We start from the raw sequence: 10,436 nt of genomic DNA, 5'->3' as shown, positions 1-10,436 counted from the left end.
GCTTGCGTATGGGTGGAGTATCTGGAGAGCGGGACGGGGTGGCAATATATAGGCCCGGGGCTCGGGGTCCGTCACTGTGGAGTTGGCGGAAATTGCGGAACCGTGAGCCCGTGATGACTTGGACGTGTGTCGTGCGTCTCGCACGTGAGACCTAGCACTAGCATAGCACTTCATTTCCAGTGAAAGTAAGACGAGTGAAGTATGGTCGATGTCTATTTCAGAAACTCACTATCGCCTCCTTGTTCATGCTGATGTCTTGGGAGATTTGAAAAGAGCGTAATGCAAGAGTTTTTCGTAACATCGCTGCTACGACGATGATGCTCGTCGCGAAGATAAAAGAGGAGGCTCATCTTTGGGCTATTGCCGGTGCCACGCACTTGAGTATTGTAATGCCGCGAGAGTAGATATTTGTCTCCCGCTTTGCGGTTATTTGTCTTAAACCTTCTTCCTTAATTAATGAAAATGGCAAATCTTTTGCCTTGTTTAAAAAAAAAGATAGAAGTTACTTTTCTGTTGGAGGCGATTCGACGTAGACTCTTCACAAAGTATTTGAACCATTCTTTCCGATAAGAAAATCATTTCTCGTTTAGTACAGCTTGATCTGTTCAACTCTGATTTTTTTCACGGGGAAGCACTCTAGTGCACTGTATTGAATTGTGAATAAACTTACATCATTCAGAAGCTCGTTCGAAGTAAAACTTGGAGTATTACCACCATCCTAGGTGATTATAGAATTTGAATCAAAAGAGCAACGAGGTAACTTGTGCACAACTTGATAGGCTTCCCGTTGACAATGCTTGAAAGAAAAGTCGACCAATCCTTCCCGCAACCAATAAGATTTCTGCTAGGACAGTAGTATATGGACTCCAAATTTCGATGATCCATGTACATGGCTGAACGAGCTCCGGGTGTGAGGGGAATCTCGGTACCTCCGTTTCGGCTAATAATTTAGGTTAGATCTTTTTTTTTTGTCACCACAGATGCGGGTAATAAGAAAATCATTTCTCGTTTAGTGCAGCTTGATTTGTTCAACTCTGACTTTTTTCACGGAGAAGCCCTCTAGTGCACTTTATTGAATTGTCAATAAACTTACATCATTCAAAAGCTTGTTCGAAATAAAACTTGGAGTATTACCACCATCCTAGGAGATTATAGAATTTGAATCAAAAGAGCAACGAAGTACAACTTGATAGGCTTCCCGTGGACAATACTTGAAAGATGTCGATTCAATCCTTCCCGCAACCAAGAAGATTTCTTGTAGGATGGCAATATACGGACTTCAAGTTTCGATGATTCATGTACATGGCTGAACGAGCTCCAGATGTGAGGGAATCTCAGTATCTCCGCTTCGGCTAGTAGTTTAGATTTATTTTTTCTGTCACCGCATGTGCGACACTCAGGCGGATGCCAACGCTTCCTTAGATCATTTTCTTTGTGCATTTATAATATGTTTGGATCATTTTCAAAAGAATAAAAATATTCCAATCAGATAACTCTGTCTTAGAGGAAAAATTCGTCCATCTGTGCTCGAGTCCAAACCGGTGTGAAAACTATCACGGTTGTGCATGCATTTCTTGGTCCCCTTGTGCCCGTGTCCCAGGGAGGACCAGACTAGAGAAGGCAGCCCCGGAGGATCGGACCAGGCTAGCTAGAGAAGGCAACTACCGGCGTCACTGCCGCGGTGGCAGTGCAGACCACCTGACCATGCATCCACGAGTCCGTGGCACCGTCGAGGACCTTGCCGAGCGCACCGATGGTTTGGTTCGGTAAGCCATTGGCATCTGCAGTTTGTTCGTTGGTACGGCCTACCTTAAAGGCGCTAGCTAGCTCCAGTCCCACTCCCAGATCCAGTGAACCAGGCAAAGCAAGCAAGGCGCGATGCAGCAAGAAGCTGGATCCACTGACGTAGGGCGGTCGACCTCCATATGACGCATGCGTTTGGTGTGCTGTGCCACGGATCTTTGTTTCCCTTCTTCCTAAACCTCCACGTTTTACTCTCCTTTTCCGCCGCATGCGTTGTTCACGCCTGAGCGGGCTCGGCTTGAGCTTGGTTTCCGTTTACCGTTTCGAGTCTATCCGATGATATCGCACCTTTTAGGTGTGTGTGTGTGTCTCCATGAAAATTCCATCTGGATGGATATGAAATATCTATGGATTGTGCTGCTGACGCATGCTTTAGATATATCTCTAGATTGTCCCATGCCTTTGTGTTCTAGATTATGCTGATATATCTTTTCTTGATTTCCCGCAAAAAAGAAAGATCATTTCTTGATACTCTGTTCAGTTTGGATGGAATAAAAGTTGTTGTTTCCCAAACGTACATAATAGAACTCCTCGCCCCGATGAACTTCTTACTGAGTTTTATTATAAATTTTGGCCTCTAGTTTGTCATGATCTTCATTGTCTTTTCCAGGAATTGTAGTAGATTTTATATTGCTAGATATAGTTATGGTATTCTCACTTCCTAAATGTGTAGATCATGTCAAAATTCAACGTTACAAGCCAATTTGTCTTCTTAATGTGTATTTTATGATTTGTAATAAGGTAAAAGGCAGTAGAGTTGTCAGCAGTCTTTACCTTAACAAACAACTTTTATAAAAGATGGATACCCCCTTTAGATGGGCTGTCTTGTCATAAAAGTGTTGCATGGAAATCATAGGAACAAGGGATCATTTGTCTTGTTAAAAAATACATTTTGAGAATACTTATTATACATTTAATTAGTCATTGTTTAAAGTAGATTTTGAGAATACTTATGATACATTTAATTGGCATTTATTTTTATTAGATTATGAGAAGACGTATGATATGTTTATATTTTATTTTCTTCAAATGTATGCTATAATAAGTTTGGCTGCCGGATTTGGATTTATAATTCAGTTATTGTAAACCTTTCAGAACTAAAAAAAGTTGAGACAAGGGAATTATTTATCCCATATTTTGTTAAACATTGTAGTAGATGATTTTATCATTATCATTAATAATTATACTGAAATATATTTTATTACTGAGTTTACCAAATAATTTAATACAAGGCGGCATGAACATGCTGCAATATGCAAATGCAACCATCTTCATGTCTCTGAATAATTTCAATCGTTTACTGCATTTGAAATTTTAATACGTCCTTAGGATCGTATCTCACATTTATCGGTTGATTTTTTCAAAATGAGACCACTCCTATTTTGGTGAAGCAAAAATATATAATCCAAGATTATAGACTATTTTTACACATGAAGATGACAATTATCTTTTAAATATGTGGACATTTCGCGTAGTTAGATAGTCAGTCTTAATAATAAGGATTAAACAAGTATTAATGAGAAAATTCATTCTATATGGTATCCATGTTAAATTGTCGAGAGGTCATGGTAAAAGGTTTGATTTCTATAGGAAATGTGTGTGAGCCTAAGAATTATAGTTAGCTTGTATTAGTAGATACACATGTGCCTTACTAAATGGACGTGGAAAATTGACAATGAACATCGGATTTGGTAGAAGTCTATTAGAAATAAATATATTATAGCATGTTGTCCTAGTGAAAGGAACAATCTGGACAATCGCACTTGAGGTAGGGTTTAGTGGAAGTAACGGAAGTATTCTTTATTTTCTATTAAAACAACAAGAAATGGAAACAGAGCTATGTTTTGGGAGGGTTTCTGGATTGGTGATATCTTGTTGTGTGACGAATATTGAAGGCTTTATAATTTCACTTTTTGCATTAGGAACAATGTAGTGGTTTGAAACCGTCTGATTAAGAAGACACGTGTGTCTCGCTGTTGACCAAATCTGGGGGTTTTCCGTACGGTCCACATATCTAGCCATAGAAAATGTAGAGTTTAAATGTCGATATAGAAGTGTTTGGTTTGTTGAGGGCCCATTTCAAATTAATGTATTTTTTGTATAGCTTCTAATAATGGTATCCAAGTTAAATGTATCTTGATTATGAGAGGCTGTAAAGGTAGTGACAATAGGTGTTGTTTTTGTGACATACTTGAATATCACTATAGTTTGTTATTTAACTGCATAATAGCCAAATATATTTGAGGCTTGGTACAAAATGTTCTACTGCATTATTGATGCGACTATCAGCTTCTCAGAGATTAGCTCTTGGATTTTGATCTTTCCCTGTAATGTTATAGGGATGGAATCGTGTGGGTGTTGTTGCGGTTATTTGGTCTTTGTGAGAAAATGCATCATGTTTTGATTCAACTGTTGGTGATGTGTCAACTCGCTAGACAGATTGACAACTGGATAACTATATAGAATACAAATACTCAACAGAGACATGACAATATCTATCTACAACTATCAAGAGTAGCCACTGATTTTTTTATGCAGGCGTGTGGGATGAAGGTCATTGACAAGAAGGTTGGGGGCTAGGAAATTAGATTGGTGCCATACCGAAGTTGTAGTTTCTTCTAGTTCTGGGAAATATTTGTGTACATTGCTTTGCAAATGTGTTTTGCTTGCTTCCTATGGTTATGTTCTGATGGTGTTTAAGTTTTCCCTAGTTTCACTTTTAAGTAGAGTTTGAGGTTTGTTGTAATAGGTTTCACTGAAACTTGTGGACCTTGTTGATTTCATTTTATGAAATCGGGAGTGTGAGCTTCTAAGCTCGAAAAAGATGGCAAAATTTATATACCTTCAACAATGTTTTTTGTGTTTGGCTACGACCTTTGAGCTGGATTATGATATTGCTTCTACTTGAATTTTTTTCTATACATTTTGCCATTTTTGGCTACCCATCAAAGTCGTGCATGTGGTTAGATGGCTACCAAGATATGGTTGTCCCCTTTGTCCAACAAAGATTAAGCCTAGGTATTGCGTATTTTATGTCTCATTATGTCAACATATTTTGTAGTGGGAGGCTACATTCCTATTGACAATGAGGTACCAACGGTGGCATCTTTAATGTGTTAAATTCCTTGATGGCAATAGCCATTATGTGATATGTAAGTGTGTATGTGTGATGGTGATGTGTGTATGTATGTGTGTCTATGTTGTACTTGGTGTTTCTCAAAACATTATTTTGGACTAATTCTAAAACCATGTCCTAGCGATCATAATAATCATGAAAAAGTAGAAAGTATGTAACATGTGTAGTATTTTCTATATTTCGGGAGTTTCCAAACTTATATTCGTGTTTGTCAAAGAAAACAAGTTTGGGTTTTGGTTCCTTAACTTCAAAATTGGACATTTTGGACGTTAAATTTCTTAAACCAGGCCGCTCACTTGACTCAAAGCAGTATGAGTCATGATGTGGCAGTGAAACCGGTTTCACCTTATGGTAACCCAATCATCTAAAAGAATTCACAGAAGTACAAAAGGACTGGACTAAGTATTTTATTAAAGAAAAAATGTATTTCATAAAAAATGAAATCCTATAACAAATTCATACAAAATGCATATCGTGGAAATATAACTAAAGCCCTTTCTTAAGGAATGCAAAAATGAAAAGGCATAAATCTTGAGTATATGTTAAAAAATGGAAATTCGAGAAAAGACATACATAATTTAGAAACGATAGTGATTATATGTAGATTATCAATAGTTTTCGAAACTATTGTGAGTTTTCATGACTTCCCTGTTCTTCACAATGTTTGTGAAAATTTTGATGTTTTAAAGTTTTACATTTTAATTTTAATAGTTCCCACGTTGTAATATCCTCGATGATGACCTTGATTAACTCTTCTGTAACACAGTATGAATTTTAGTATTTTTATATTTTAGATATATTTTCATTTTTCCTTGATACTTTATTTTCTTGTATAGAGCTCGCATGTGTCCAAAACCACATCGTAATTTAAGGGGTTTTGGGAGGACAAATTCCGGGCACCTGTAGGAGAGATTTCAGGCAAATCTATCTATGTGCAAAACCATAGTGAGAGTAACTTAGCTAGTAACACCACGTACTCCAAGACAAATTTATTTATATGGCAAGTAATTAATAAGGGGTAACATAATATGTTACCGTAACATAACACACCCGTGGAGAAAATGAGTCTACATCTAGTTAAATAAACACATATGTTACTATACATTATTGAGGTAGTAACATGGGCATGTTAAAGCAAGTACAATAAAATAATGTAGACGACTGTAAGGCTTTAAATAATACTCCCTCCATTCCTAAATATAGGGTGTATAGTTTTTGACACGAAAATTAAAGAACGCACATGGAGTGAAAATTTCACAAGTTTCGGGCGAGATTACACCTGACTAATTGACATGAGAAAATAGAGGAGTTTGCCTAATATAAGCAAATATAATCAAATCCCTAAAAAATTTATTCAAACGAGTGGTGCAACACAAGACACCTTATATTTCAAACTTTTTCTAAAAAATCTATACACCTTATATCAAGGAACGGAGGGAGTATATTTTTGTCAAGTTGGAGAAAAGATAAAAGAAATGAGAAGAGAAGCAAGCTACAATCGTGCTCCTATAGACTTTTGTGAGAGTGTTGTGGGTCATAAATCAATAAAGTAGTATATATTTATATCTAACTATTATACTTGCCAGCTATAAAATTGATGACAACATCATATAGCCAACAGCAATGATGGACTAGAGGCAGAGCTTATGGCGTGTAAAGAAGGCCTTGATTTTGCTCTTCACCCAACTATCTTACCCACCGCCATTGAGTTGGACTATGCTTAGGCAGTCTCGATGTTAACCGCGAGTCCTGGGGACCGCTCAAGATACAAGACACTTTTGCGAGACATCTAGTCAATGATTTTAGAGGACCCAATGGGAGCTATAGATTACCCATATTAGGCGCACTAAAAAAAATAGTCGTAGCCTCGTAGCCTATGGGCGTAGTACACCGCGTACTGCCATTTGGTTTGTATTGGCACATACGAAGTTGTAAACTTGTGTACAGCTGAAAAGCCGCCTTGAGTTATGAAATCTCCCTATTTTCCGCAAAAATATATAGCCAACAGCTAGCTATACTATTAACCTTGCTTTATTCCATAAAAAAGCATATGCATGTTACTGACAAAAAAGGGTTGCCGGCTTTATATATATATATATATATATATATATATATATATATATATATATATATATATATATATATATGGCAGCATATCTCGTGAATCCGAGCTATTTGTGTGTCCGTGTATCCCTTTTCTTTTCACCCCCACGATCTTAATCGTACGAATTATCAGAGTTCGCGGTAATTTTACACTTACACGCCCGCCCTTCGACTAAAAGCAGCAACTTAATTTTGCAACAATACCCCAACTTCTGTATGCGTCGTGCGCCGCCGCCGCCGCCGAACTGCACATACGTCTGATCTGGATCGACTTGATCCTGACGTGCACCGGCACCCACCCGGCCGCCCCCATGCAGGTAGCATCCCAATCCTTTACGTGCTCCTCTACTCCCATGTTAACACTTAACACAAACCAGATAAGCACCAACAAGTGCCCCATGCTTGTACTTCCCCGATCTGATCCATCTCATGTATAACTGAAATATTCTGCTGCAGCGGCGACTAGACACGGACAAGTAGCAAGTACCCCTTGCAATCAGAGACACGTGGGCATCAAAACTTTGAGGTAAAACAACCGACAAATTCAGTCCTTGTGTATACATAGTGTATTTTGCAAGGCTAATTGTGTAGCTACATGTGCAGAAGTATGGATCCAATCAATAACATTCAAATGCATATGAGCCCCGGGGGATTTAGTACGCCCAAAAAGAACACAACCATACCTCTCTTTGTAAGTCAGTTTGCACTAACTGAAACTATGCATGCATTTGCCAAAAAAATACTGAACACATGAAATTACTTATTTCCGTTTATTCTTGACATTGCAATCTTCTTCTTTTACGCCTGAATGTGATGAGCATTTGAAGCCTAAAGTGGGTATGACATTTGAAGGACTCGAGGCCGTGGAGAAGTTCTACAAGGCATATGCACATCAATCAGGTTTTGGCGTTCGTATCGGACAGCAGAAAAAGATTGAGAATAAGGTGGTCCGGACTAAGCGTTTCATGTGTAGTAGAGAAGGATTCAAGTCAAAAGATATTAAGGAGATTAATGACCCCTTGAGGAAAAGACGTAAGCAGACAGACACGCGATGCGGTTGTGATGCTCATATATTTGTTAGACTTTGTGGGGAGAACACCTACAAGATAGACTCATGGATTGAGCATCATGTTCATGGTCTTGTATCACCTGATAAGCGTCATTTGATCAGATCCAATCGTAGAGTTGGTGAGAGGGCAAAGAATACTTTATACACATGTCATAAGGCAAGCATTGGAACCTCCCAGGCATACAGGCTCCTGCAAGTTAGCGAGGGTGGAATTCCGAATGCTGGGTGCACAAAGAGGGACTTGCAAAATTACTATCGCGGACTCAGGTATAAAATCAGAGACGCAGATGCTCAAATGTTTGTGGCCCAATTAGCTAGAAAGCAGGAAGTGAATTCAGCATTTTTCTATGATTTTGAGGTGAATGATGAGGGGAACCTGGTGCGTGTGTTCTGGGCGGATGCCACAAGCAGGAAGAACTATAGTCACTTTGGTGATGTGATATCCTTCGATTCTACATACACCACTAATCAGTACAACATGATATTTGCACCATTTACAGGGGTTAATCATCACTTACAAAGTGTCTTTTTTGGTGCTGGATTCTTATCAAATGAGAAGGATGAGTCATACATTTGGTTATTTCAGACCTTCCTAAAAGCAATGGGAGGGGTAGCACCTAGACTCATCATAACTGATGAAGCTGCTAGCATCAAGAATGGTATTGACAAAGTTCTTCCAGCCACTATGCATAGGTTATGCATGTGGCATATAATGGAAAAGGTGCCTGAAAAAGTTGGACCTTTGATTAGGGAAGATTCTGAATTTTGGCCGAGGTTGAACTCATGTGTTTGGGGTTCAGAAACTACAAGTGAGTTTGAGTCACAATGGAATTCCATCATTACAGATTTTGGGTTGGAGGATAACGAGTGGTTAGCTAAGAGGTTTACCATTAGAGATACATGGATACCAGCCTACTTTATGGATATATCTCTTGCGGGCTTGCTCCGAACCACTTCAAGGTCAGAAAGTGCAAATTCTTTTTTCAACCGTTTCATTCATCGTAGGCTTGCTTTTGTTGAGTTCTGGCTTAGGTTCGACACAGCTTTAGAATGCCAACGTGAGGAAGAATTAATGGCAGACAACAGAAGCATGCATACCACCCCACAACTATTTACGCCATGGACAATGGAGAAACAAGGTAGTGAGGTATTCACATATGAGGTATTCGAGAAATTTCAGCTACAAGTTATTGCTGCTAGAGATCATTGTTGTGTTCAGGGTATTACACAAGGTGTGGGGTTAAAAACGGTGACCCTGAGAGGTCGATCTGGTAAGGTTAGGGAGGTCTCCTATGACACTACAACCATGATAGCAAATTGTCCGTGCAAGTTATTTGAGTCAATCGGTATTCCATGTCGACATATTATCCAAGTGTTGAGGATTGAGAACCAAAATGAACTTCCCAACTATTACATTATGAAAAGATGGTAGAAACGGTGCAAGAGGTAAAAAATGCATGCCAATCAATTTCTTATTCTAATTTCAAAATCATAAGACTAACAATATCTTATTTCCTTTGCAGGGAGAATGTTTATGATGAACAGGGGAACCTACTAGAAGAAAAGCCCACAGATTCACTAGATGCAGCCACGAGAAAGAAGATTTCGACTGTACGTGATAAGATGGAAGAGTTGATTCAAAAGGCAAAGCACTCAAATGAAGGCATGGACTTCTTAACATCAAGTGTGTTGAGCATTGAGGCGCCTTTAGACCAAATGGTCCCTGCAGCCACACAGAACACTAGGCAAGACGAATATGAGGCTTTTATTGGTTGTAATATTCCTACAGAAGTTGATATACATCCACCAACTGATGTTCGTACCGTGGGGAGATGCAAAAGAATAAAGAGTGGAAAGGAGATCAAGGAGGGTGATAGGAAAAGGAAGGACTAAGAAGCGAAGTTAAAGGTTGCACGCTTGTGCAAGACATGCAAGCAAATGGTGTTTCATGATAGTCGCAATTGTCCAAGCAAAACTATTCAAGGGAAAAGGAGCTTGATTGCGGAAGATGTGCAACCAAATGGTGCTTCCTGATATGAAAAATTGTCCAAGAAAATAATGATTTAATCTATGTTATATTATTTGCAATTTGATATACTGAAGTCATATAATGGATCAGAATTTGTGTTATATCCAATTAAAGTTTAGTTGATTTCTGACAAGTTTTGATGCTTGTCAAATTGTTATAGAATATTGAACATATGTATCCACTTAATGTTTTTCTACCAAGTGAAGCATGATGACATTTCTGGTTTCTATGTAACTTGAGAGGCTGTATAGTGGCAGTACATGCATTTTTATTGCCCCTTCATATCCGTTAGATGG

At 38.6% G+C, this 10,436-nt stretch overlaps 1 pseudogene; it reads left to right on the top strand.

The window, feature by feature from the left end:
* Nucleotides 1-7,210: 7,210 nt before the first annotated feature.
* LOC125507600 (protein FAR1-RELATED SEQUENCE 5-like) lies at nt 7,211-10,219 on the top strand (annotated as a pseudogene).
* Nucleotides 10,220-10,436: the final 217 nt, after the last annotated feature.

This window comes from Triticum urartu, chromosome 2A (genome assembly GCF_056163025.1).
Source record: "Triticum urartu cultivar PI428250 chromosome 2A, HENAU_Tu73, whole genome shotgun sequence".
Taxonomy (NCBI): Eukaryota; Viridiplantae; Streptophyta; class Magnoliopsida; order Poales; family Poaceae; genus Triticum; species Triticum urartu.
Note: the sequence above shows the minus strand (reverse complement) of the source record. Positions and strands in the feature narration are given on the sequence as shown.